This window comes from Hylobates moloch, unplaced genomic scaffold (genome assembly GCF_009828535.3).
Source record: "Hylobates moloch isolate HMO894 unplaced genomic scaffold, HMol_V3 SCAFFOLD_15, whole genome shotgun sequence".
In the NCBI taxonomy this organism is placed as follows: domain Eukaryota; kingdom Metazoa; phylum Chordata; class Mammalia; order Primates; family Hylobatidae; genus Hylobates; species Hylobates moloch.
The window spans coordinates 29,900,978-29,908,782 of record NW_026652290.1 but is presented as its reverse complement, the minus strand read 5'-3'; the positions used below and the strand labels follow the sequence as shown (position 1 = coordinate 29,908,782).

The 7,805-nt window shown below is 41.7% G+C and overlaps 1 long non-coding RNA gene across 1 annotated transcript; it reads right to left on the bottom strand.

The window, feature by feature from the left end:
* Positions 1 to 3,482: 3,482 nt before the first annotated feature.
* Positions 3,483 to 7,483, bottom strand: LOC116483182 (uncharacterized). Its single transcript, XR_004252204.2, has 2 exons — positions 6,592 to 7,483; positions 3,483 to 3,908 (listed from the first exon to the last, which is right to left on the bottom strand). It is a non-coding gene; the product is annotated as an uncharacterized LOC116483182 (long non-coding RNA).
* Positions 7,484 to 7,805: the final 322 nt, after the last annotated feature.

The following is a 7,805-nucleotide window of genomic DNA, read 5'->3' as shown; positions in this document are numbered from 1 at the left end:
CAATTTTTCAAACATATTAAGTCCAAAGTGCCATGTTCCTCCAATTTTAGTATACGTAAGAGTCTCCTAGGGTGTTTGTTAAAACTGCAGATTCCTGGACCCCATTCCCTGAACTTTTGATTAAGTCAGTTCAGGGCCACACTTTAAGAAACATTGATACGCTGCTTCCTTGCTACAGTTACAACCCCTTGTCTTTCATGTAGGAATTTGGGTATTTCAGGCCCATTTTACACAGGATCCAGCTATAATTGTCCTTTAAAAGGTTGAAATAGCCACCAGAAGACCAGGCTTGTTGCTATGTGCTCTGCATTTTTTAAGCAGAACCTCCTGAATTCCTCTTTCCATCCTTGTTATTCAAACAACTTCTAGTGCTTAAAGTGCACCCCAAAACTCCTTATTGATATGTCATATGTCACATCAAAGCAAGCTACATTTAATTTTTTGTGTTTGTCTTGTCACTTCACTGGTTAAAATCTTTGAAATTTCAGTTTTTAAACAAATAAAATCTGTTTTCACATCCTTCTGCATTTTTGGGGGCAAAGTGGCGGAGAAAAAGTCTGTATTGCTTTTTGTTTAAGTCAGGTCTATTAATATATGATTTACATACAGTAAAATACACCCTTCTTAGGTATGCAGTTCTATGAGTTTGACAAACTTATATACTGACATCATCACCACCACCAATAAGATTTAGGATCTTTCCATCACCCTAAGAAAGGTTCTTTGTGTCCTTCGTTAGTCAATCTCATCTCCTTTGTCACTATGGTTTTATCTTTTGCAGATGTCATATACATGGAATCATAAAGTATATAATCTTCTGTATCTGGCTTCTTTTACTTGGTTCAACACTTTTGAAATGCACCCTTGTTATTCACATCATCAGTAGGTTGTCCCTTTTTACTGCTGAGTAGTATTCCAGCATATGTATGCACCATAATTTGTTTACCCATTAACTAGTGGATAGACATTATGACATTTCCAGTTTGGGGCAATTATGTAAAAAAGCTTCTATAAACATTGGCCTACAGGCCTTTTTACAAACATACATTTTTATCTCTTAGGTAAAAACTTAGGAGTGGGATTGTTGAGTCATATGGTGTATTAGTCCATTTTCACACTCCTGCAAAGGTACTACCTGAGGGCAGGGCACAGTGGCTCACATCTGTAATCCCAGCACTTTGGGAGGCCAAGGCGGGTGCATCACTTGAGGTCAGGAGTTCAAGACTAGCCTGGCCAACATGGCGAAACCCCATCTCTACTACAAATACAAAAATTAGCTGGGTATGGTGGCACACATCTATAATCCCAGCTACTTGGGAGGCTGAGGCAAGAGAATCACTTGAACCTGGGAGGTGGAGGTTGCAGTTAGCCGAGATCATGCCACTGCACTCCAGCCTGGGAGATAAAGTGAGACTCTGTCTCAAAAAAATAAAAATAAAAAAATACTACCTGAGATAGGTAATTGATAAAGGAAAGAGATTTAATTGACTCACAGTCCCACATTGCTGGGGAGGCCTTGGGAGACTTACAATCATGATGGAAGTGAAATGAGAAGCAAACACCTTCTTCACAAGGTGGCAGGAGAGAGAAAGCACAAGGAAGTGCCACACATTAAAATCATCAGCTCTTGTGAGAACTCACTATCACAAGAACAGCATGGCGGGGATCACCTCCATGATTTAATCACCTCCCAACAGGTCCTTCCCTCAATATGTGGGGATTACAATTTGAGATGAGATTTGGGTGGGGACACAGAGCCAAACCATGTCATATGGTAAGTGTACGTTTAACTGTAATAGAAATTGCCAAGCTGTTTCCAAGATAGTTGTACCATTTTACCTTCAGATCAGCAATGTATGAGGAATTGTTCATATATTCTTGCCAGCACTTGATATTGTATTTTTAAAAATAGCTATTCTAATATATATGGAGTAGTATCTCATTATGTGCAATCAGTTATATCTGTTCCTGAACCTAGCATGAACAACTGTGAAGCAATTGTGGAGCAATTGTTCATGCTAGGTTTAGGAACAGATATAACTGATTACTCTTAACAGTACTTGTGGTAGAGTCTCCTAGGGTGTTTGTTAAAACTGCAGATTCAGGCCGGGCGCGGTGGCTCATGCCTGTAATCCCAGCACTCTGGGAGGCTGAGGTGGGTGGATCACCTAAGGTTGGGAGTTCGAGACCAGCCTGACCAACATGGAGAAACCCTGTCTCTACTAAAAATACAAAATTAGCCGGGTATGGTGGTGCCTTCCTGTAATCCCAGCTACTCAGGAGGCTGAGGCAGGGGAATAGCTTGAACCCAGGAGGTGGAAGTTGCAGTGAGCCAAGATTGCACCATTGCACTCCAGCCTGGGCAACAAGAGCAGAACTCCATCTCAAAAAAAAAAAAGGAAAATCTGCAGATTCCTGGACCCCATCCCTTGAACTTCTGATGAGGTCAGTCCAGGGCCATACTTTAAGAAACATTGAATTGATAAGTTAATTCCTTGCTACAGTTATGTTTTAGTTCCATGCCCTTTGTCACATGACTTTGCAGTGTCTTTCACTAGAGGCAGGGAATGTTGTCCTGCCTCTTTGATGTTAGGCGTAGTCATATGCCTTGCTTTACTCCATCCTGCTCCAATAAGTGCTCCAGTTCTGATACTAGTTTTAAGAGGCCATGTAAGTTTCCACTCCTCTTAATTGTGTTTCTTCCATTGCCATAAGAAAATCGTGCTCTAGCTAGATCAGGCAACTCCAGGTGAAGGGTGTCAGAGTATACATTTTTGCTGTTTTAAGCCACTGAATTTTGGGATGGTTGCTTACACAGCATTGTTATGCCAATAGCTAACTGGTACAACACAACAAATTTCACTGTGTGGCAAACTCTTCAAGAGTGCCTACCCATAAACATTGCTGTCTTTATAAACACTTTTAATAGACATTTTACAAAAGATGATATATAATGTCCAACAAGCACATTAAAAGATGTTCGAAATCATTAGTTGTCAGGGATATGCAAACCAAAGCTACAATGAAATGCCATCACATACCTACTAGAATAGCTAGAATTAAAAAGACAATTACCAAATGTTGGTGAGGATATAGAACAACTTGAACTCTCGTGCACCACTGGTAGGGATATAAAATGGTACATCACTTTGTGAAAATGCTTGGCAGATTCTTATAAAGTTAAACATCTATCTACTATATGAGCTAGTTATTCCACATCTAGGTATTTACCCAAGAGAAATAAAAACCTGCATCTACAAAAAGAACTCTACGTACATAAATGTTCTCATAGTAGCTTTATGTGTAATGGCCAAAAATTGAAAATATACCAAATGTACTCCAACAAGTGAATGGATAAAGAAACGTGGAACATATAAAGCAGAATACTACTCAGCAGTAAAAAGGAACTAAGTATTGCTACATTCAACAACGTGAATAAATTTAAAAACATTATATGAAGTGAAAAAAGTGAGACACAAAAGTACATACTGTATGACTGCATTTATTAAAGATGCTAGAATATGCAGACTAATCCATTGTGATGGAAAACAGATCAGTGGTTACCTAGTGGCCTCGGGTAGGAGGGATTGACCACAAAGGGACACAAGGAATCTCTTGGTGTGATGGGAATGTTCTGTATCTTGACTGTAGTATATACATCTGTCAAAACTCATCCAAATGCATATTTCCAATAGGTTCAGTTTATTGTACATGTATTATACTTCAAGAAAACTGATTACACATTCTTCCTTTCATCCTCACTAGCAGAATCCTCATTTTGTTTAGCAGCAGCATGGTCTGGCCTGGGAAATGTCAGTGAAAATTCCTTGGTGGTGCTTCCTGGAGAGCTCTTTGATAGGGGCAAATTCAGGTGGTTACATGCCTTTTGTCATTCCTCTTTGTCCTACCTATAATAAAGAAATGCTACTGGAGTTGCCATCCCAAAACAGTGAGACGACAGGCAAAAGGAACAAAGTCACCCATGAAGCATGGAGAAATAGAAGGAGCATAAGTTTAAATAAAACATCACTGTAGAGCTGTGGTGTCAGTAAGAAAAATAAACCCACTTCTTGCTTCACCCACTATATGGCAAGGTTTTTGTTATTCACAATCAAATATCATTTCAACAGATGCAGTCTCTCTCTGTTAAGGGATTGAACTTACTGTTTCTAAATCTCAGACCTATTTTGCTGATTTTCTGGGCCACACTCAGTTGTAGAATCTTGGTTGTTTTGGGCAACCCTGGCTCAGGGTACCTGAGCACCAGCTTCTTTTCCTGGCCCAGCCTCACTGGCCAGCTCTCATACCCGGTCCCCACTTTCTTACATTTCCCTGAGGCACCTAGGTTCCAGAGTTCCCACAAAGTCACTGTGAAGCTCCATGCTGTCCTAAAGCAGGTAGACTCTCTTTTCTCTCCTTAATTTATTTTCCCAGTCAGCACACTTCGACTCAGGCTTTTTTTTCCAAAATGGAAAATTTGTGTTTTGTTCCCAAGTATAAAGCTTGACTCTCCTTACTGGCATTTTCCACCACTGTGCTCTTCTGCCTGTGCCTTTTCCATCATAGCACTTATCTTAGTTTTAATAATATATGTGTGATTGTTAATGTCTGTCTGCCTAACTAGATAGGGAGTTAACTTTCAGAAGGGCAGGAACCACATCTATTTTGTTCGTATCTTTATTCTCATTATTTGCAGGTGGTCATGTGGAATCCCTGAATGTTAAATGAATAAATGAATAAATAAAACTTCCACAGTATTTACAGATGGCAAGTAGACTCCTAATTCATTAGCTCAGATTAATAGCCTTGTTCATGCCATGATCATTTTTTGAAAAAATTACAAAACCATGAAGACCAGGCCCACTAAAATATATACACCAATTTCAAACAGGTAGTTAACAATCATTTTTCATCTTATGTTAATTTTCTGACACCTTCCTCATACCAACTAGTATAATCCCTTTTAGGTGGGAGACTTTATCTCCTATTTTGTTGAGTAGATAATGGTCAATTCGTTTGAGTTTGCTCATCTATTTTCTCTACTTTTCAAAATAACTTACTCTCTAGGAGTACCTCCTACGCTCTACTTTCAACATGGAAGGCAGAGCTGCCCCTTTTCCTCCAGATACTCTGGAATCTTGCTCTCGTAATCAACCCCTCTGTCTACAGCAACTGCAGTCTCTTCCTTTCCAGTTGTCTCTTTCCTTCTGTCCTCAGGTATTGATTCATTCATTCATTCATTCATTCAACATTTATTAAATGCTTGCTAAACACTTTGCACTGTTTCATGTCCTTGAATACATCAATGAGCAAATACTCACAGAATTTACATGCAAGTGGAGGGAAACAGAGCAGACAATAAACAAAACAAATATGTAAATTACAGTATTTACATATTTGTAATGTATGTATCAGCTAAGCAGAAATAAAGCAGGAGAGAAGTAAAGGAAGGAAGGTGGTGGAGGTTTTAATTTTAAATAAGGTAGTGAGGAGGGACTTCACTGGGATTAGCAAAGCCTCAAATAAAGTGAGGGAACACATCTTGTGAGTACCTGGGTATTATGTGCTAAATTGTGTACCTCCAAAATTTATATGTTGAAGTCCCAACCTTTAGTGCTTCAGAATATAACTATACTGTATTTGGAGATAAGATCTTTAAAGCAGTGATTAAGTTAAAATGAGGCTGTTAAAGGTAGCCCCATCCTCCAATCTGACTGGTGTTAGAAGAATAGGAAGAGACACCAGAGGGAAGAGGAAGTAAGAGGGCTACCATCAGCAAGCCAAGGAGAGAGGAGAGAGGCCTCAGAATCCGACTTGATCTTGGACTTCTAGCCTCCAGAACTTCGAGAAAATAAACTAGTTTTGTTCAGGCCACCTGGTCTGTGGTATTCGTTAGGGCAACTCTAGCAAACTCATATACCTGGGAAGTTTCCTAGGCAGGCAAAACAACAAAAGAAAACCCCCAAGGTAGGACTTGATTGGCCAATGGAGTGAGCAAAGACAGTATGAAATGAGATCAGAAAAGCCGTAGGAACCAGCTGTTGTAGCACCCTGTAGTCTATTGTAAGGACTTGGCTTTTATCCTGAGTGAACTGGGGGACCCTTTGAGGGTTATGACCAGCACTATGGAGAAGCAAGAAGACCGGTGAAAGGTGTTTTAAACAGGAAAAACTTGAGTTGCTTGATCAAATACAGCTGATAAAACAAAGATTATCCTTTGAATACAGCACTGGTGGCCTCAGCGAGAGCAGTTTTAGTGGTGTGAATGCCTGACTGTAATGTACTTGGGAATGGGAGAAGAGGAATTGAAGATAAGGAATTTTGAATCCACTTAAGTTTTGCCATACAGAGGAGCAAAGACATGTGGTAGGAGCTGGAAGGGGAAGAGGGGTTTCTTGTTTGTTTTGGGCTGGGGAGAGATTAGAGCATGTTTTTAGCAGATGAAGGCTAATCTAGGTATACCTATATTGCCAACACCTTAACAAATCTTCACCGGTTTTGGACCAGGTGCGGTGGCTAATGCCCGTAAATCGCAGCACTTTGGGAGGCTGAGGCGGGAGGATGGCTTGAGGCCAGGAGTTTGAGACCAACCTGGGCAACAAAGAAGCCCCATCTTTACAAAACAAAATTAAAAATTGGCCTGGAATGGTGGCACGCATCTGTAGTCCCAGCTACTCCGGAAGCTGAGGCAGGAAGATCGCTTGAACGCAGGAATTCAAGGTTACAGTGAACTATGGTCAAGCCACTGCACTCCAGCCTGGGCAAAAGAGCAAGACCCTCTCTCTAAAAAAAAATTTTTTTAAATGTTCACTGGTTTTGATGCGGGTAATAGCCTCCCGGCCAGTCTCCTCATCGTTGATGCTGTCACTGCTGAAGATGCATTTTCTTGTCACTTCATTCATCTGCTCAAAAATCTTCAGGAAGTCTTGACTTGCAGTATTAAAAGTTCAAATGCCTTGGCTGAACATTCCGGTCTTCTCCACTGTGCCCTTTTGCAATTTCATCACTGTCTTTGGTGAGGTACAAAGCGTGCCAGGTCAGAGTCAGAAGAAGTCATGATTCTGTGACCAACCAGCTACGTGATCTTAGGCAAACTACGTCAGTGCACCGGGCCGGGGCTCCTTCCCGTTCCTAAGGAGGCAGGAGGCGTGTCGGGCAGACTGGATTGTCGCAGGTCACTGCCATCTCTAACAAGCGGACTTCTGAACACCGTTGTGGCCACAAGTAGGACCATCTCCTGCATCCTCCTTACCTTCTACTTCTAGGGACCACACGACTTCTGTGGCCACTTCTTCCTGCTTCGCTTTTGCCTTCCTAAGTAGACTAGGCTTTAGAAGAGCTACAATGCCAGCTCCTTTATGGTGGACCTCCTCCAGGTCACAAGGGACTTGCCTCCCACTCTTCACTTGGGACCGTCCTCTTCACAGTCAGAATCCGCCACGTAGTAAGTGCCGCTTCCAACCAATCAAGAGGCACTTAGCGCAGACCTTTGAGGGACATCCACTTCCACCAATGATCTTCAAGTCTTCTCCAGCGCCTCGCTTTGTGGGGCGAGGCCAACCACCGCGATGGCCAATCTGTTGTAGGAAAGGTATTCCGGGAACTGATGAGCGCACCAATCAGGTAAAAAGACTTCGGGGAGGGGCATTTCTCATTGGTAATTGCATCCGGAAGAGGGACGGGCCTCGAACGACGAAATTACGATTTGATTGGTAGGTGCGATGTTGACAACCAGGGAAAGTCCACCTTCCCCAACAAGGCCAGCCTGGGAACATGGAGTGGCAGCGGCCGCAGCCAATGAGAGG